Source organism: Jatropha curcas, chromosome 2, assembly GCF_041381405.1.
Source record: "Jatropha curcas cultivar XTBG-Jc1 chromosome 2, XTBG_Jcur_1.0, whole genome shotgun sequence".
In the NCBI taxonomy this organism is placed as follows: Eukaryota; Viridiplantae; Streptophyta; class Magnoliopsida; order Malpighiales; family Euphorbiaceae; genus Jatropha; species Jatropha curcas.
This window is the reverse complement of record NC_143152.1, coordinates 13237305-13258906: the sequence shown is the minus strand read 5'-3', so window position 1 is coordinate 13258906 and position 21602 is coordinate 13237305. Positions and strand designations below refer to the sequence as shown.

Genomic DNA, 21602 nt, shown 5'->3' with positions numbered 1-21602 from the left:
AACAAAACTCCAAAGTAAGTATATATATATATATATATATATATATATATATATATATATATATATATATATATATATATATATATATATATACAGGCACGCCCTGAGGATAAACCGACCAGTGGTCAAGGACGTCGTCTATCAGGATATAGGAGGCTATGCCATGCCAAGTGACATATCTCACCCATAGCATGTCCTCGAACAACAGGTTCGACACCTCTGGGACAGCTGCCCGATGACTAGTCTCCAGCCTCAGTGGAGATGATAGGCATTCCTGCTTAACTTGCCTGGTTGACGCTAAGAGGTAGGATGCATTCACGCTCTGCTTAAAATCGCTAGACGAAGAGTATGAGGATGAACGCACTTGAGAACCCATGTTAAAAGAATTTGGGGAGAGGAAAAGGGAAATGAAGACAAAGAGAGAAGGAGGGTGTATCGAGCAAATTAGCCACTACCACCACCCTTCCCATATTTATAAGAAAAGGGGAGGACGAAGCTCACCCTTGCCCAAAAAGTTTGACCATTTGGGGCTCATCTAGACTTGGAATAATGAACAGATATAGTCAAAATGTCCGTAACAAATTCCCAAACCTTCTAATCTGACAGATGATTATAGAAAGGGCTCAAAAAATTAATCAAACTAGACCGGCTCAGGATAAATATTCTTAAAATTAGGCAAAATTATCACAGGATGTTCTAGACATCGCCATGACCCACCAGGTATGGTTCTCAGACCAAAATTCCATTCGAAAGTGCTGAAATTAGAGTTTGAAAGATCAGGGTTGATCGACTTTGATCTTTTGTAGGGGGCAAGCTATTGACCATGATTTTAGCATCGGGCTCTAGGAAATTCTGTTACAATTCCAATGGCATGAGAATCATCTCGATAGGACGTCATTTGGGCTTGGAATGAACCTTCAAAAGCCCGAAAACCTTAATACAAAGGGCAGGGGCAGGGTAGGGCAGTAATTTGCCCCGATCGGTGCTGATCACCCCCATCTCATTGCCGACGTGAGGTGCACCAAAAGCCCTAATCGGTACCAAAAAGATGCACTTCGGTACCGAAAAAGGGGACTTCGGTATGGCCGTGCCCCTGGCTCAGCACCCCTTTGGCCTATAAAAGGCATAGTCCCCTCTCATTTTCAAGCACCTCTTGTCACTTGATTGAACACTTCTCAAGCTTCAACGACTCTCATTCCCCCTTTAACGACTCTAAGGCAATATAATCCGACCTTACTCTTCTTCCTTAGTTGAGTTTAAGGCCCGACTTGGTACTCAAAAATCGATTCTTTCGACTTTCAGTCACACTTTGGTCTTCCTTAGAACAAAGCTATTAGTTAGTTAATTTATTATTAATGAATTCAAGAATTAATTAATAGTCCATTAATTAACAGTATTATGATATAAGACTATAATTTGGGTCCTCGTGCCCTACCCTCGTTTTATTTCTAGGAAGACTCGACCTCTTTGGTCGTTATAATCGTGGAGCTCCGATTCAGTCGCGTCACAAGCATAAGGGTATAATCACTCAAACTCAAAACTTTATTAATTAAGCCTAGTCCGTCTGGCACCTTATAAATAATTAAGCCCGATCCATCCGGCACTTTGTATGCTTTAAGCCCGGTCCATTCGGCACACAAAGCCCGGTCCATCTGGTAACACTGATAAAACCAGTCTTCAAACTAAGCTCGTTCCACTCGGCAAACCCTTTAAGCCCACTCTCTGAGTGGCACCTTCAAAACCCTACCATCCTAATCGATGGTAGAACTTCGTGCACCCTGATCCTCATACAAATGAGGTATGAAGGCATACCTACGGATTTCTGCATAAGTAGCGGGCCCTCGACCAAACTAACCAGTGAGGATTTAGGGAAATGTGCCGCACGACCTAGAATCCTCGATAAACGAGGCTAGAGTCAGGCTCCCCTCTGAATTCCATACTTTATTCTTTATTACTTTTAATGCACTATGTTCCTGATATTGTCATGCATTATTAGTATCTTAAACTGATATTCATGCAAAACATTGGTATTTGATTTCTCAATTATAACCCAAACCGTTAATTCAAATTAAAAGAAGCTAAAAACCTAGTCCCCAAACCTAATGGTTCGAGGCTAGTGCTTTTATCCTAAAAAGGCAAACTGAAAATGGAGTCCAACATGGGGTTTTTTCCCTTAATCTTTTCCTTGAAAAGAAAAAAAAATTAAGGTCGCAACTCTAACACAACACACACCTATCAAAGAGCTCCAAAGATCCAACCCAACATCACATGAGTGCTAAACAGAGCCATAATCTGACTAAAAGGAATCGTAAGGAGTTCCTCCCATTTTTCGTGATGAACCAACCAATGGGCCCATCTAATTAGACTCCATCCTTCTAATCTTTCCCATGGCGCTCGGGAGGGGCTCACACCAACAGGGTATTACAGAATTACTAGAAATTCACACCTACAGGAACCGCCCAAGCTTGGGTTACAAGTATGGAAGCAAATTGAAGAAAACATTCAGCTTGTTAGACATGGATGGACGTTTCATCCGTTTGAGTGAGCATTCCTCTCCATCTCTACCGATAGAGCCCTTTGAGCATAATGGGAAGGCATACCCAGGCCTAGAGATTTTCAATTAGGTTATCGAGGACCTAGCGGTTGAGCCTAGGGGATGAGAGCTTGAGAAGAAGGAAGAGAAGGAAGAAGAGGACCCTGTGGATCAAGTGCTCAAGGTGATTCGGGCCTATATTGAAGAAAGCTTTGAAGAAGCTGAAACCCCTTCTAATGTTGTGACTTCTATTAGTGATGAATCTGAGTGTAATGAACTATCATTGCTTTTCCATGAAATGAACTTTAATTTTGTTTACTTTTTTGATGTCTTTCCTGATGATTCCATTCATCGAATAGATAAGCTCATGAACATATTTGACGATAACTCATCATGCATGCTTGAATATAATATTGGCACAAAAGATAATCCATAGATTTCATTAATTGGGCCAAACCTAACACTGCAATTAAACATAAAATTTTAAAGTCTACTCATGGATAAGAAAGATGCCTTCACATGGAGCTATGAAGACATTCCGAGAATAGACAGGACTTTAGCCGAGCACACAATCCTTATATATCCCGGTACTAAGCCAGTGAAATAGAAGAGAAGAAGATTAAGACCAGAATGGGTCGAGAAAATTAAGGAGAAAGTGACCAAGCAAATAGATGCAGGATTTTTAGAAGTGGTTCACTATCCATAATGGTTAGCAAATATAGTACCAATTCTCAAGAAGGACGGACGGGTCAGAATGTTTGTGGATTATAGAGACTTAAATAAAGCATCATCGAAAGATGATTTTCCTCTCCCTCATATTGACATCCTGATAGACAGCGCAGCAATGATGGGATGCTACTCCATCATGGATGGGTTTGCAAGATATAACTAGATTCTCATGGCATTGTTGGATAAGGCCAAAACAATGTTCGTGACAGAATTTGGAACTTTCTGCTACCAGGTAATGCCGTTTGGCTTAAAGAAAGCTGGGGCTACATACCAAAGGATGGCTACCACACTATTTTATGACATGATCTATAAGGAATTAAAGGTTTATATTGATGATATAATTGTCATTACTATGGCGCTGGAGGAGCATCCAGTGACCCTAGAGCGGTCCATGGACAGAGTAATCAAATACAAGCTACAGCTGAACCCAAAGAAGTGTATATTCGGGGTTACCTCAGAAAAAGTGCTAGGATTCATAGTAGGACCAAAAGGAATAGAGATCGATCCAGACAAGATCAAGGCAATCCAAGAGATGGAGCCGCCCGGACTCCTTGATCTCTTCAATGATCATCGGCTGCGTCCAGCTCCGTGACCAGCACACTCGCCATGCTATGTCCCTCGACCTTGCCAGCAGAAGGCACTGTGCTAGCTCTCTACATATATTCATAAGCATTAGTAATGGCATTTCATGCATACATGGCATAAGCATTACATATATTCTTTATGTTATTTATACCTACAGATACATGCTCATCTGAAAGCCTCGTAACTGCTAATTTGAGGCGCGCCGCTTCATAAAGCTGACACACCTTATTATAGTCGAAAATGGACACCTGTAGAGTAAGATAGGGGCAGACAATAAGAAAGCGGAATATTAAATGAGCAGTTATCGCGGGGCTCGATCTAGTAAAAATAGGCCCATGTTAGCCCTAAAATGGAGCCACCCACCCTCATTTGCCTATAAATAAACATTGGAGGGTGTGCATTAGGTAGGAATTTTTGACATCTTTGGGTAAACTCTTGATTTTTTAAAACTCAAACCAAGAATCAAAGTCAAGTAGTGTTAACCTTTGATAATAGTTGAGATTCATTATCTTTTAATGATAAAAAAACCTCAAAGATTAATCAAAAGTCCTAAAAACACATTTATTAATCTTGAATCTCAGATTATTGGATCAAGGACCAACTATTTGGATTTCTTTATCTATTTTTAAACCAATCTTCAAACAAATCACCAAAAGTTAATATCTGAGAACCTCTAACTCCTTCCCTCATCTTTTTCTTTTCCTTTTTGGTGTTTTAAGCACCAATTTTGGGTCTGGTTGTGAGGAAAACCTAGGATCAACCAAGAGGGAGTTTTTGTGCCTCTGTGGCGTACAGCTTGGGCTAGTGGTGCAAGCCACTATGTGTGGCGTGCGCCACAGGCCTATGGCTCACGCCACACCAGCCTAGAAAACCCCTATCTTAACTCATTTCTTGCTTGAAGCCTTCCTGATCTGGTAAGGGCCTTGCACAACTACGTGGGACGCACGGCACACCTAGGTGGCGCATGCCACACCTCCCTGTGGCGCCACGCCCTTCGATTCGGAGGCTCAATTTGTTTAATAATCAAATAAATTGCCTCGATTCAGAGATCCAGTGATTAAGCTCCAACCTTAAGTGGTTTGGGATGCTTATTTGGTCACAAATGGATCAAATAAACAATAAGAACAAGATTGAGAGCAATGATTGGTGTATTTGTTCATCATCTATGATGAACATCAAGGAATCTTGCTTAACCCTTTAAATTCTTGCATTTTAATTATTGTTCCTTACTTTACAATCACTTTACTACTCTGTCCTTTAATTTCATGCTTTTTAAATGTAATGCCTTATGTTTATTATTGCATTAACCCCTTTATTCATTAATCTTGTATTATGAACATGCATATATTTTCATTATGCGAATGAATGTTTGATGATGGTTGAGATGCATGATCTCTAAATTCTATGAATAATGAGCATTTTGTGTTTATATTGATTTTATGGATGTTTACTTTTGTTTTGCTTTAGTATTGTATTGTTGCAAAATGTAAAGAGATCTTAATGGATCTCAATTTAAGCTTATATGTAATATTATTTGGATTGGGAAATTTGGACGGGTAAGGGTAGATTGTAAGATAGGGTATGGATTGTATTAACAACTTCTCTTTTATGTAACCAAGTCCATAATCGTCCATCAACACTTAATTAATCTCATTTAGACCTTAGTTACACATCTTAGATGATTTAACACAAAACCATTAATTACTTAATCAAAATACTAATTGAGGTGCTTCACATGCTAGCTTCTCATCGCTATAACTTGAGCATATTTAACCTTCTTCTAATTAATCTCCATAATCATTTTCTACTTTAGTTAACTTATGATTTTGTGATTAACAATCTCTTACTAATGTACTGAAAGGCTTTAAAGAATATATATATATATATATCTCTGAGACTACGACGGAGTATCAAGCTTTTCGAGTTCAGAGCTTATTCAAACTCATGCATTTGCATATTCACATTCTTATCAGATGCTTATGTGCATAGTCATATTTAGGCATATCATTGCCCAATACTTATCACAAGCAATTGCAAATGCACGTATGTATGTATATGTATATGTATATATATATATATATATATATATATATATATATATATATACATGTGCCATGTTCATAAATACAAATGTATGATCATAATATGGTGTTTTAAGTCTAGGATGTTAGACGAGGCGTAGAAGGAAATCGATGGTGTTAAGCAAACTAACATGACTCACGATCTAAATAAACTAAAGACTGAAATTGTGGAAATAACTTCTTTAAAATGGATAAGGAAGGATGTCCTAATCGAAAATGCACTTTAAAGGAGGATAAGCACCAGCACAAGCTAGATATAGTGATACTCATTCATCAAGTAGATGGAGACCATCAGACTCACGTCCTCCACCAAAAATCTGCTTCAGCATAAGATCCTAGAATACACAATAGTTAGGATAAAATTTGACGCAATAATTTAATAATTGAGTGATTTTGCTAACAGATAGTAAATTAAAGGAAAACTTAGGTAGACACAAAAAAGAGGATAAGGGAAGGGTTGGAGTAGGATTAGCAGTTCCAATCTCCATAATAGAAGACTGAGATCCATCGGCTAAAGTTATAGTAGAGGATGTGGAATTAGACTTAAAAGAAGATAAGAGACAAGGATTACCTGTCATATATTCTGCACAACCAAAATCACTGACCCATTTTGAAGAGGAATCAACAAGAAATGAAGTGGGTTTGCCTGAATCAGTAAGAGCATCAATGGAGGAATTGACAGACTTCTATAGAAACCATAATAGGTTGCTTAGATGGAGAATCTTGAGTGGTTGCATTTGCTTTTAGTTATGGTTGAGGCTTATTTTGGAGCATCCAGCAAGTATGCTCTATATGACTAGGTTCATGCCAAAAATAGAAAACAACTCCATTTGGATCTTGATTAGTGGCCATAACATTACGAGTAGTAGATCCTCCTTTGTTTGCAGAATTATAGTTGCTCCCCCTATTGCCTTACCTTCTATGACTGACAAGAGCACTATTAAATGAAGAAGGTGTACAATGAGAGGTTTTTGTGTGAAATATCCTTGTGAATGTTTCTTGCAAAGAATAAATATCAGTAACAGAAAGAATTTGTGACTTAGCTGTGTTAAAGTTAAACTCTGGAGGTAAATCAGCCAGAAAACTCATGGTAACCATTTTTTCATGTTGAGCTTATTGCACTTTTATATCAGGACTAAAGGGCAATGGGACATTAAGTTCCTCATATATCTGTTTGACATCCATAAAATAGGCAGTAAGGTTCTATCTTTTTTTTTTTTTTTTTCTAAGCGATATAATGCTTTGATATTGCCTTTTCCAGAATATAAAAAATCCAGATAGTCCATAAGTTCTTTAACAAATTTAAAATGATTAATTAGACCGATTACCATATTGTCAATAGAATTTCAAATTTGCAAGAACAATTAAGCATCTTCCCATAACCAATTTTGTCTTATATTATCAGTTGGTGGATCAGTCGTAAGGTGATCATCTTAGCAATGCTTCACAAATAAATCTGAATAGTCTTGCTCCAATCCAAATAATTAGATCTAAGTTTGTTTTCAGTAATCTTAGTCATTACTGGAACCATATAAATGATAATAGATTTTTGGTCGGGGGTCCCCATGATGGTTAAATAAAAATATTCCTAAATTGAAATACTGTAATAGAGAAAATTAGCAGATAAATAATCACTGCAAAATCACCAAAGAATTACCAAAAAGCTTATCGCAGCAAAGAAAAACTTGATTCTCAGCATATTGAAAACGACAACAGTAGCAAAATTATGTCCGACGAGATTGCAGCAAGATCACAGCAAGGAAACCCACCAAAGAAACCCAAAAAATTTATGCATCTCACTCGGTTGCACTGCCCGTTTCAGTCAATGCCAGAGAGAGGAAATGGTGGTCAGGGAACTACTGCATGCGCCGGTGCGTGAATTAGAGCTGAAAACTTAAAGTGGCGCATGAAGCCCATTCGCGAGGTTTCCGGCGATCGATTTTGGAGCAGAGGCCGATCAACAGTAGTAGAGGTGCTTGGGCTGGGCCGCGAAACAAGAAAGTAACTCTAGATAGTCACCTAACAATGATAGTAGCGTTTCACAGTAAGGTCAGAAAAAAAAAGTACAGGAAAAAAAATTTTATTGAAGCTCAATTGGCGCTGATACCATGTTATGAATTGAGGGAAAAGTGTTGTTGTATTACATGTCTTTGATCAAGGAATTACGTGCACACTAAGACATAAGCCTAGTGGTAAGTGCATTATGACTTGACAATAAATTTAGGTTCAAATCCTCTTCCCAATAGTCAAAAAAAAAAAAAAAAAAAATCAATGAATTACATATGTTTATATATACAAGAAATTCTTAGGCTATTTAGAAATACAAATCATGAACAAATTAGAAATACTTGTTTCATAATGATTTTCCTTTAACATGATAAAAAAAATAATATGCCCAAAGTCAGAATAGAACATGGTATACTTGTGCTTCCCCTTGTCAAGTCACACCTCTACTCTACTTAAGCATGATAGTCGTGCTTCGTGCTAAGAAGGCAAGGCATAGTCGTGCCTCACCTTGCTTCCAACCACACCTTAATTCTGTTTTTAAGTCTACATATATGGAAACCTACTTCATTGACAATATAAAGAAGACCCCATTTATCAACCAATTCATCTATTTCATCTCTTCCCAAACTAAAACACATATTAATATAACATTATAGAGTGCATTACCCTTAAACCAAACAACACAACTCTTTAATATAAATATGCAAACCTTTTAACCCATACTCTCGATACATACAAGTCACATTTTTCCCTATTTTAACTTATAATACCTCACAAAATGCATTATACCACAATATATATCAATAACCATTGTATATCATACTAGTCCCATTTAGTTTATGGACCCTAAGAATATATTCATATAGCTATATGCATATGCTATGCTTTACTACTTACATGATCCATTGTGAATAAAAATTTTCAAATAGTATAAAGACTTCGGTACAAACTCACTCAATGTTTTAAACCACAAGATACCTAAAAACGCAACAAATGAAATGACTCAACATAGTGAGAATAATCAAACAAAAAGACTTCTTACTTGTTGATTTCATTAATTTCCAATTTCTAAATCTTATCTCCAATTACTGTATCTTCCTCTCCACTATTATAAAACCCAACTTCTCATAGATTCATCAACTACACACACACATTTACGACTATATGCTATATCATAGTCCTGTATTAATTTTTCCATTTAAGGTTTAGTATTCACAATCTCAATTATAACTTCCCGTTTATTATGATCAGTTCCTACATAAACCATTTATTTTCTCCTTCAATATATCCAAGTAATTTTATCATTCTTTTTTGTTTATACTACAGATGCCCCTAATCCGTTGAGCTTAAGCTTAAACCTACTCGCGTTGCATCAAGCTCATAAGGGGAAAGTGCTTTCAATGGGTATTTTTTTTATTCACAAGGATCAAAACTCGAACATCTTGCTTAAGAGACCTACGTCCTTGCCACTCAGATCAATTCCTATTGACTAAATAATTTTACCATTTCTTTTTACTATTTTAAGTGATAATACACACATATACATTATTGAATTGTGACATTTAAAGCTAAATATAAGAAGATGTAAAATTCGTAGTCAAGAGGTTTTTCTCTAGTTCAATCATGATAAGCCATGCATATCAGTTGTTGCAAGCTATGTATAAAGAGATGAGCTCATTATAGTTTAAAAATCTATTTTCCATCTATAGCAGTCTATGGTAAGCTAAGTATAAAGCAGTTATAATATGCATATCAATATAAAGTCTCAATCTAATCTACATTTAATAAGGCAATATTATTTTTAATCAACTTAGAGTTTCCACCCATCAGTCTAACCCTTATCATTTTTACATAGTATAACCAATGTGCAACCCATTCCCTTTCTATGTTAATTTCCCAAAACAACAGTGCTATTTAAATCAATACTAATTTTATAGTATTCAATTATATCTATATTTACATTTATACTTAACTAACACATACTATTACTATTCCCACAATATTTCCCACAAGTACTATTAAGTATTAATTAAAGTAATTTAGGTATAGAAATATATTCACAAATACCTACTTTCATTTCATAAGTACATAACTCATATCTGTAAACGCTCAAATTTTTTCCCTAAAGACTCAATGATGATAAACTATTTTTTTACATAAGTTTGGATCGAGATTCTCGATCGTCCCAATTTTTGGATCAACGGTTCGTGACTGAGGTAATACTCTTGTTTAACCACTTTTACTTTTTCGGGTCAATGGGCTTTTTGCAACAAAATTGGGCTCGAGAAGCCCGTTGGCCCACCTGGTGCATCGCCTCCTTTTGCGTGCCACCTGGTCTAATTTGATAAAAATTGGTCCGACTCTATTTTAGGGCCCACCAGTGGCATTTTTGCCATGTCAGCCCTAAAATAGGGCCACACACCCCCATTTGCCTATAAATAGGGCATTGGGGAATGTGTAAAAGGAGGATTTTTAGAAACCTTAAGGTAATTATTGCTTTTTTAAAACTCAACTTAAAAAATCATATCTAACTTAATTTTTTTGACCAAGCAAATAGACGCGAGAATTTTAAAAGTGGTTCACTATCCAGAGTGGTTGGCAAATATAGTCCCAGTTCCTAAAAGGGCAGATGAGTCAGAATGTGTGTGGATTATAGAGATTTGAACAAAGTATCACCGAAAGATGATTTTCTTCTCCCTCATATTGATATCTTGATAGACAACGCAACAAGGATGGGATGCTACTCCATTATGGATGGATTTGCAGGGTATAATTAGATTCTCAAGGCACTGTTGGATAAAGCCAAAACAGATTTTGGAATAGAGTTCAGGACTTTCTGCTACCGAGTGATGCCTTTTGGCTTAAAGAACACCGGGCTACGTATCAAAGGATGACTAATACATTATTTCATGAATGATCCATAAGGAGTTAAGAAGTTTATTGATGATATGATTGTCATGACTAAGACGCCAGAGGAGCATCCAGTAGCTCTAGAGCGATTCATGGACAAAGTAATCAAATATAAGTTACGGCTGAATCCAAAGAAGTGTCTATTCGAGGTAACTTCAGGAAAAGTGCTAGGATTCATAGTGGATCAAAAAGGAATAGAGATCGATCCAGACAAGATTAAGGCGATTCAAGAGATGGAGCTGCTCAAAACAGAAAAGTAAGTGAGAAGCTTTTTGGGAAAGATTTAGCACATCAACAGGTTTATATCAAAGTTGTCTATAGTATGTGATCCAATCTTCAAGCTGTTAAGGAAAGATCAATCCGTAAAGTGGAATGATCACTACCAGATAGCTTTCAACAAAATCAAGGAATATTTGTCGAGTCCCCCAGTTTTATGCCCACCAAAACCAAGGAAATGCTTAATTTTGTACTTGACAGTGGAAGATGCTGGAATTGGAGCCATGGTAGCACAAGCTGATGAAGCAGGTGTTGAGAAGGCAGTATACTACTTGAGCAAGAAGCTTCTTCCAAACGAACAAAAATATAATTTGATCGAAAAGACTTGTCTAGCAATGGTGTGGGCAACCAGAAAACTTTGATACTACTTCAGTCTTATAAGGTAATAGAAGTCTTAGGATGAATCCGGTCAAATATTTGTATGGAACACTAGCACTGGTGGGGAAGCTAGCAAGATGGTTAATCCTATTATCAAAATTTGATATTGAGTATATGCCACGAAGAAGACCATCAAAGTACAAGCAGTTGCAGATTTAATACCAGCACATCCACTTGAAGACAATGAGCAATGGGAAATTGATTTTTTCGATGAACATCTGAACTTTATAGAGAAGAAAGGATGGAAGCTCTATTTTGATGGCTCAGCTTATAGCAAAGGAGCCGGAGTAGGCATCTTTTTAGACTCTCCACAAGGAGAAGTTATCTCGATTGGGAAGTTAAGGAAGACTGCCCTATATTGACTACCTGCACATTATTATTCAAAACTTCAAGAGAGAGTGAATAACCGAACACTGGACGCTTTGGCAAATCTAGCATCAGCTTAGGAAGAGATTTCAGTTATGCCTAAGAAGTCGTTTGTGATGTCTTCAGGTAGTATCCCATGTTATGAAGGAGAGAAGATACTGGATATAGAGGAAGAAAATCAGCCATGGTTTTATGATGTCCTGCAGTAGATGACTAAAAGGGTTTATCCCAACTCAGCTACTAGAGATGACAGAAGAGCTTTACAATGTTAGGCATTATAGTTTGCAGTCTTGCATGGCTAGTTGTACAAGAGAATGTCAGACGGGGTTGTGTTAAGATGTGTATCAAAGAAAGAAGTTGAAGAGATTATGGAATAGATCCATGCAGGGGTTTGCAGGGACCCACATGAACTAAAAAGACTAGCTAAAAAGATTCTCAGATAAGGATTCTTTTAGTCAACCATTGAAAAGGATTGCATTTCTTTTGTGAACAGGTTCTTCGAATGCCAAATTCATGGAGACCTGAGTCACATTCCACCTTCAGAATTACATCCTTCTATTTCGCCATGGCCATTTGCAGCTTAGGGAATAGATATCACTGGCAAAATTTGACCACCTGCTTTCAATGGACATGAATTCATAGTTGTGGCAGTGGACTATTTCTCGACATGGGTCGAAGCATAATCTTTTAAGAACATTGGCGACAAGCAAATGGCCAAATTCATCGAAAAAACGTGATCTTCAGATATGAGATCCCCCATCATATAGTGAAAGATAATGGAGTTCAGTTCCAAGCGGAAGTGAAAACACAATTAGAAAAGTATGGAATTGAGCATCATAAGTCTTCACCGTATCGACCACAAGCTAATGGGTAGTGGAAGCTGCAAACAAGAACATCAAGAAAATACTAAGGAAGATGGCAGAAAATTATTGTGATTGGGAAAGCAAGCTATAGTATGCTTTATGGGGCTATAGGACCATCGCCAAATCTATGAATGGTGCAACTACTTATTCTCTAGTCTATAGAATGAAAGTCGTGCTACCAACATAAATAGAAGTGCAGTCTGTGCACATAATGATGGAATCGAAAATTCCAAAATGTCAATGGCTAGAGAATCTTTATCAAGAATTAGCACTCCTGGATGGAAAAAGGATTAATGTCTGATTCATAGATCAGCTGTATAAAAGGAGAATAGCTAAGCACTTCAATAAAAGAGTTCATCCGAAGCTACTCAGAGTAGGAGATTTGGTCCTGAAACAGATGCGACCAAACATTCATGACCTTGAGGGGGAAGTTTAAGCCAAACTGGAAAAGTCCATTTCTGATTAAGAAAATATTTTCAAAGGGTGCAGTGAAGCTATCAGACATGGGAGGCAATGAATTATCCGAACCAGTAAATTTGGATAGACTAAATAAATTTTATGTATAACTTAAAACGTTTATGGCAAAGCACAATTAATAAATTCACCTTTTATGTTCTCATAAACTTCAAAGCTTGTTATGTTAAGTTTGTGTTGATATGCAAATGATGTGAATTTACATTGATGACATAGAATAACATGAAATATATCAAGCATTTTCAAGCAAGAGACATTTCATTTATAATAAGTGCATACATTCATATAATCATACATTCATATAATTGCAGAGTCAATAATTGTTTAGTGCATATCATTAAAAAGTAAGATAGGAGCATCTTCATGCCAGATCCTAATAGAAATCTAGCAGTCAAAAAGCCACAAAGGGCGGCTTAAGCAAAAGTTAGAGCATAAAAAAAAAGCAAACAAAAAGAAAATAAAAATGCATTTACCTACAGTAGAAGTGGGCTCCCCATCAAATCAAGTACCGAGCTAGAGTCCCGAGCATGTTCTCCCAACCAAGTAAATAGCTCAGCCAAAATAAGTGGAAACGGTGTGCGTCGCTTAGCCATCTACTCGACTATGGGTACCAGCCTAAGGCTGTCATAACCATCAATACCACTAAGAAGTAAGTACTGGCTCAGAATGTAGAAACAAATAAGTGGAGGCTAGTACGGGCTAGTGCAGTCCATACTCAAGGCACGGTCTACAAGTGGTCGTAGGGGCACGACATCAACTCCAAAGTCATAAGACAGAATCCCATAGGCGGAGAAGCCGAATTTAGGCAAAATCATTGAAGTAGGATCAATATCCAACTGGGGTACCACATGAACCTCTTGGTCATGGGTATCCTCCCGAAAATGATGTTAAACTCCTCAAACAACAGACAAATCTCGATGTTGTTATGATGGAACAAGTTGTCCAAAGGGTCAAAATGGTTAATCAACCATTGCAACAGTCCGGGTTGAACCCAAATGTTCTGGTAGTAGTTCAGCCCATTAAGTTCGAAAGGCGAGAGTAGATCCCAGTCCTCATGGCTAAAATTGCAGAACAATGCTTCAAAAGCAGGTTCCAAGGATTGATCCATGAAGAATGGAGAAGAAATGAAGAGTCTGGGAAAGTTTTTGAGTGAAAGCTTCGTCTAGAAAGAGAGAAATAAGCTTTTGTAGCGTGTATGGGTGTTATGGGCTTTTATAGCAAGAAATAAAAGGACAAAGTTGACAACTGGCTGCCACTACAGCACTAGTGGTGCACGCCACTATATATGACGTAAGCCACAGCATAGTGGCGCATTCCACTAGTTAGCAGACAGCTAGAAATTCCACTATGTTGTTGCATTTCAGCTTCCAGACTCAACAAATTGTGCAAATGTCAGTTATAAAGCAAAAATACACCATCACCACTCAAAAAACATATAAAGAAATTAGCATTTGCCTTTATATAAATAAAAAATATATTTGTTTCTTTACAAAAGAATTATTCTCCAGACTGGGTCCCGAATATAGAAAAAAGAAGAAAATAGAAAAGTGGACTGGGGCAGCTGTCTCAAGATATATAAGATACCGTCTCCTCCGAGTGATTGTTGCCTGACTCCTCGGTTTCTTCAACGATAAGTGGCAAGCGTCCAGCTACGCGACCAGCATGCCCGCCACCCTGAATTCCCCAACTTCGGCCAGTTAGAGGCGCCATGTAACGCCCTATTTTTTTCTGTGTTGAAATAGTAGTTTATCTGTCTGTGAATAGTACTATCGGTCCGGGAGTCGGTATTATTTTGGTCTAGAAAAATTATTATATATAGGTAATAGGTTCTATCACATTTTTGGAGCATGCATGCATGGTTTTTATGGGTAGAAAGTAAGTAATGAATATTTTTGGAGAATTTTAGAGAATTAGTGCGTAGTGACTTAAGGTGTGATATTAATGAAGGAAATTAGAGGCAATAGTTGTGTGGATGAAATTTGAAATGGTGTTAGATTAATTAAGGAACTTCAAAGAATTATTTTTATGGAGTAAATTTGAGAATTTTGTTGTGTTACATAATATTTTGAAGGAATTTAATTTGGAGAATATTTGTAGCCATTAGATTAGATTTACATTCAATCCTAGCCATCCAATTTTTATGGAGTAAATCATTATCTCCTCCATTAATTGGGCAACACTATCCTTCTTCTTCTTTTCCTACGTCTTCTTCTTCTTCTTCTTCTTCTTCTTCTTCAATTTTTCCTTAGTAAACACATCAAAATCACCCATACAACTTGAGTTAATTAAGACATATTAGAGATTGAAGCTAGAGAAGTAATATTTGGTGACTAATTTCAAGGAATTTGGTGATTTTTCCTACTTGGTAAGTGATTTTAGGATAAGGTATTTATGTTGGGGTTTAGAGTTTTCTTTAGCATATACATGCTAAATCATGCTCCACTTCTTCTTTTGTTTGTGTTTTCTTTGTTTGATTTTGAGTGTCTTACATGTAGAGGGTGGAGAGCCTTCCACCAAGGATAAGGGCAAGACCAAAGCTTGAGCTTGTTAAAGCTTGGTTTGAAGGTTAGTGCAATTATACTTTCACTTGTTTAAGTTGTTTTTACATGGTTAGGCTTTTGAATGAATTTTGGGAATTTTGTATGTATTGGTTAACTTGCTGAATTCATGTTAGATATGTTCTGCCGTGAGATTAGAACTCATTTTCGACCCCTTTATACTCCCCATCTGTTTCTGACTTCTTCATGAAAGTTGCAGCTCTATTTCTTAGCTTTCCAAAACATATTTTTATGTCTAATTCCAGTACTTGTAGCTCAACTTATGATTTAAATACCAAAACTGGTTCTGTTATGGTGTCTTACCAGTATATCCGAAATTATTGTCCATTTTGACCACATAAATGGCCAAATAACGTCTTATGTTCTTCATAAAAGTTTTAGCTTTACTTCTTGTCTTTCCAACCCATCTTCTTGTGTCCAATTTGACGATACATAGCTCAACTTATGGCTAAAACACCCAAACTGACTCTGTTGTGACAGGCTCCAGGTATTACTCAATTGAGTGCCCATTTTGACCACTATAATGACATTAGTAGGTTCTGAGTTATTCATAAAAGTTGTTTCCCTGTGTCTTGAGAATTCTCTCGTTCTGGATTGGTTTCATTTGAGTGTTTGGTGAAGTAGGAATTCAAGAAACATTGGACTTGGTTCTGCTGACTCAGGTCTGATCTGTTGGTCTATGTTCTGAGCTTTTGTTTGCTATCTTACTCTTTGATCTGGGCTGTGGTCCCTTCTGAACATTTGTAGCATTTTGGCTTAGCTTTCTAATGAATCTAATTTCATTCAATTTGGAGACCCATAACTCAAATTATGTGTTAAAAACCCAGCAAAGGTCAAGTTTATAACAATGCTGAAAAGTTCTTGATTTATGTACTTTTATATTATATTAAGTATATATACATTTATAGTGTTTTGAGTAAAATATTTGAACTGATGAGTACTAAATGAAGAGGTTTTGATTAAGAATTATTGCTTTTGTGAAAGAATGCTTTTGATTTAGGCTCTACTATGCATGATTGAGACGTAGTATGATGAGATGGATTTTCTTATTGTGAAGCTATGATCATATGCTAGGGTTATCAACCCTTATAAATAGGCGGACGCGCTTATTTGTGTGATGGGGTGGTGCTTTCATAGGCCACGGTGGTGCTTTCATAGGCCACGATTGTGTGATGGGGGTGGTGCTTTCATAGGCCACGGTGGTGCTTTCATAGGCCACGAGTATGTGATGGGGGTGGCGCTAACATAGGCCACGATCAAATCTGCTTATGTTCATTCTGTATGAGTATGAGCCTTAACGAAAAATGAAATTTTATTGTTGCTATAAAAGAATGAAGACATATTTGTATTTATAATCTTCTCATTGCTTTCAAAGTATTTGAATTAAATGAATGCGATTTCGGTATTTATATAGTTGAGTAATTTAAGTTTTGCCTTGGCTATTGTTAATTAAATTGTTGGTTATTTAGCACCACTGAGTCTTCCACTCAGCGCGTTGATTTTTATCACGCGCAGGTTAGGAGCGGAGGGTGTTCTTCAAGACCAGAGGACGAGCATCAGAGTAGATATCACATCTTGGGTAGGATATTTTGTAAATGGTGATTTTTGGCATGTATATAAATATTGTGTTGTGAACGTTGGATATAATAAGTTTGTCATGTATTAAGAGTTATGATTATTTAAAGAAATAACACCTTATTATATTTTTGGTGTATGATGATTAGAGATTCCTTGAAAAGAATGTGTTTCGAATATTATGCGTATATTGATGGATATTTAGAAGTGCTTGTAGTATGTTGTTGAATTGGAGGTTTGGGGGTTTAAAAAAAAATTGGAAGTGTGTATATTTTCTTTGTGTGGCAAGTAAATTTTTAGGGGAAACTCTTGTGAAATTTTCGTAGGAATTTTCTTAAACATTATTTTTGTAAAAAAAAATAAAAATTAATAATACAAAAAAAACTGGTAATTACTTGCCTCCTTATGAAAATTTAACCACTTCTAATTTGTGATCTAGCTTTTATAGTGACATAAGATGGTGCTCCGGCACCGATTGTGGCATCCACCGTCTGGTTCTCTGAGATTGGTCTGTGGGTGTTACACGCCATGCTTACTCTCTGCATACATTCATAGATATTAGTAACTACATTTCATGCATACATGCATATGCATTACATACTTTTCTTTGTGCTATTGTTTTTATACTTACAGATACATGCTCGTCGGAGAGCCTTGCCATCGCTACCTTGAGGCACACTGCTTCGTATAGCTGAGACACCTCATTGTAATCAGCGATGGACACCTGCAGTATGAGACAAGGGCAACTAATAAGGGGGTGAAATAATTCAAAAATAGTTGCTAGAAGAGGAGAAGAGAATGCTTACATGGGTGCAGACCGGTGGAGACATCCGATATGGGCTCACAATATGGGTCTCCAGCATCCCTTGTGTTGTCTACCCTGTGAACCCCTCCCCCAAAAATAGGCATATAAATGCATATGACTAAGGGCAGAAATGCACGTGAATGTATGAGTCGCCACCTTGTTTAATTATTTTAGGATAAACTAGGAAAAAACCCTAAGTTGACTCCAATTTTAATTAACCTAATTACTAGATTAATTATCCCAATGTTTAAGGCACAATCTACGAACCCGAGGTGGATCCCGAGACTATGTCATGCTGATGAACTAACCAAAGCATAAATGAATGAATGCTTTGCAAGGTAAATGATGTAATTGGACTAATGAAATGTTTAAGTGATTTCGACTTGCCGCTCGGGGTTAAATCCCAAACGTGCCTACGTACTTCCGTTTGAATGGAAGATCAAAGTCGACGTAGTTCGATAGGCCTTTTTTAAAGGGCTTTGAATGGGTATGCTTAATGCATGAGTGTGTGTATGCTTCGTGCATTTTGTTCAGGCATTTTGCCAAAGTTTAATTGATTTGTTGTTTTAGGCATTTGTTGCCAAAAGTGTTGATTTAAGGCTTTTAGCCAAAAAGATTGATTTAGGAAATTTGTTGCCGAAAATTGATGTGATTTAGGCGATTGTCGCAAAAATTGATTATTTGAAGGCTTTTAGCCAAAATGAGTTGATTTAGGCAGTTTGTTTGCCAAAAGGTGTTGATTGGGCGATTGTCGCCAAAATGAGTGATTTAAGGCTTTTAGCCAAAAGATTGATTAATTCAAGGCATTTTGCCAAAGCTTCGATTTAAGCGATTTGTCGCTAAAAATGATTAATCTACTTATAGGCAATTTGTTTGCCAAAAGTGATCAATTGAATTACAATATAGGCAATTTATTGCCAAAAAACGTGTTTAATTAAAGCTATTTAGCCACAATTATTGATTAATTGGACTTAAGCCGGACTGTTCGAAATAAAGGCGATTATACCATAGTCATTAATTGACTAGATACTTTAGCCAATATTGTCGGATTTAGGCTTTAACACCACGATTATTAATTAACCGGGCATTTAAGCTTAATCATATTTAATTGAGGCAGTTTATTTGCCAAATTGATGACGTGAATGCATTTATGCAACAGTTTAATTAAGAATTGGAGTAGAAGAAGAATATGCATGAAATGCTGAAATTAAATGGGCAGAGTTTCGTTATTACCTGAGTTAATCGACGGTCGCTTCTTAGCTTCAGCTTGAAAACTCCAGATTAAGCTTCTCGTTAGGGGAATATTGATTAGAATTAATTTAATTTAAGTGGCCAAATATCACAACAGCAGAGTAATAAAAGCCTACACTAAATGCAGAAAAGCAGTAAAAGAACCGCAAGGAGCGTAGGGGAGAAGAGAGCGTCCGTCAACACAGACTGAGTGAGTAAAAAAGTCGCACCGGGGCTATTTATATAGGGAAAACCGTGCTGGAGGGCGGCCGCTGCCGCCGCTTAGGGCGGCAGCTGCCGCCATGGACGGCGGCCGCCGCCGTGAAGGGCGGGCGCCCCCGCCTTGGCAGGCGGCCGCCACCGCGGTCGTCGGCAGACGCCGCCGTCGTGGCTTGTCCACTTTCTAGTTTTTTCGTTCCGAAGGCTTTTTCGGGAGTTCCGTACCTCCAAAAAATATTCCGGGACCAGTTCTGCGATCCTCGTAATTTTTCGGACGTTTTAAGTACCATATTGGCATACTTTCGGTGAACTTTTCCGAACGGCCTCCGGTCCAACCGGACTATTTGCAGTCCTGGAAAATAGGCTCTTTGAGCCTCAAAATTTGAGTATTCACAGTTGCCCCCCACCGGCAACCATAAGAATGATTTATGGGAGTCCGTGGTTGTCTGAAAAACAAATTTTGAAGGCGAGAAACAGACGCGTCTAGAAGACCCGCCTTTTGGCCTTCGTGGCCAAATTGGGCATTTTTGGGCCTTTGGGGCCAAATTGGGGCCAAAATGAGAATTTTTGGGCCTTTGTGGCCAAATTGGGCATTTTTGGGCCTTTGTGGCCAAATTGAGAATTTTTGGCCTTAGGGGCCAAAATGTGAACTTCTGGGCCTTTGTGGCCAAATTGCTAGGCTTTTCTGTTGTTGTCTGTACTTTTCTTTGCCTGTATTTTCTGTACTGTACTTTGACTGTACCTGCACTTGGTTAGTACTGAAAATTTTATATGTATGCATGATTATCCTCTTTGACTTGTAAAAAACGGGATTTTTTTTTTAATTTTCGATTTTCAATTTTTTTTTTCAAAAATGAATCCCTTTTATAACCACAGCATGCACAATTAGACTAAGAGTCTCTCCAAGGTAGAAAAATATCAATTTGGGGAGGTAGGGTCTATTTCCTGGTATGACATCACCTGCTTTATCCAGGTTAGCTTCCGCCATACCCGAGTTTACCTGCTAGGCCTTACACATTGCACGTGGTACTGCGCTTCACGCGTTTTGAGGCAGATGGGGATAGACCAGACTGTCCCAATTGTAGATGGCACTTCAGCTGATTCAGTCATCACTCCGGGTGTTACCCGAGCCGTCCTTAGGGCTTGGGTTAGAGACCATCACACGGTTAGGCCTTCACCTAATCCTGCCGGTGTTCAGACTTCTCCTGAGTATCGGACCTGGTTCATTGCCATTGTCTGGCCGGTTGAAAGGCCAAGGAGGAACGCACTGCTGAGTGTACTTGAAGGTTGGGCTCAGGCTGACGCTGATAATGAGATTGGGACTGATGAGGAGATTGTGTTGGCTCCTCGAACAGGCGAGGTTGGAGAGAGTTCAGCGGCTAGGGATGACTCAGAGGATGTTGCCCCACGGAGGCGACGGGACACCTAGACTCTTATAGGCTTTTGGACTTTTGTTGTTTTTTCCCTTATTTTGACCTTTTTTGACTTTTTATTCGGGACTTTGACTTTGGATTTTGGATTTTGTTCTTTGGCTTTGGATGTACGTTTCGTTTTTTTTTTTGGACTTGGACTTAGACTTCATTATTTATTTATTTTTCTTGGATTCTTTTGCTTTCTGCTTGACTTCGGACTGCTTGACTTTATTGCTTTAATTGGGAATGTCATTTGACTTTTAAGCTTTCCAAGCATTTTCCAACTTTATTTATTCAAGCTCTAATTTTTGCCTAAGCCGCCCTTTCGGGTTTTCAACTTAGCGGGCCCCGACTTTTGCCTAAGCCGCCCTTTCGGGTTTTCAACTTAGCAGGTTTTTCTCTTTTTTTTTTCACTTCTTTTTTTTTCACTTTTTTTTCCTCTTTTTCTTTTTTTTTTTTTTTTTTGGCAAAGAAGAATGAAATGTGAAATGATTTTTTTTTATTAATGCTTAGACCGCGCCCAAAGAGGGCTGCCTACATATCTCCGATACATAATTTCTTTTTTCCGAGGAGAATCAGGTCTAATGTAGCTGCCTATTAT

The 21602-nt window shown here is 37.7% G+C and overlaps 1 long non-coding RNA gene across 1 annotated transcript; it reads left to right on the top strand.

Annotated features, from left to right (window-relative positions):
- Positions 1 to 14993: 14993 nt before the first annotated feature.
- LOC149498273 (uncharacterized) lies at positions 14994 to 17474 on the top strand. Its single transcript, XR_016319701.1, has 3 exons — positions 14994 to 15567; positions 15698 to 15767; positions 17276 to 17474. It is a non-coding gene; the product is annotated as an uncharacterized LOC149498273 (long non-coding RNA).
- Positions 17475 to 21602: the final 4128 nt, after the last annotated feature.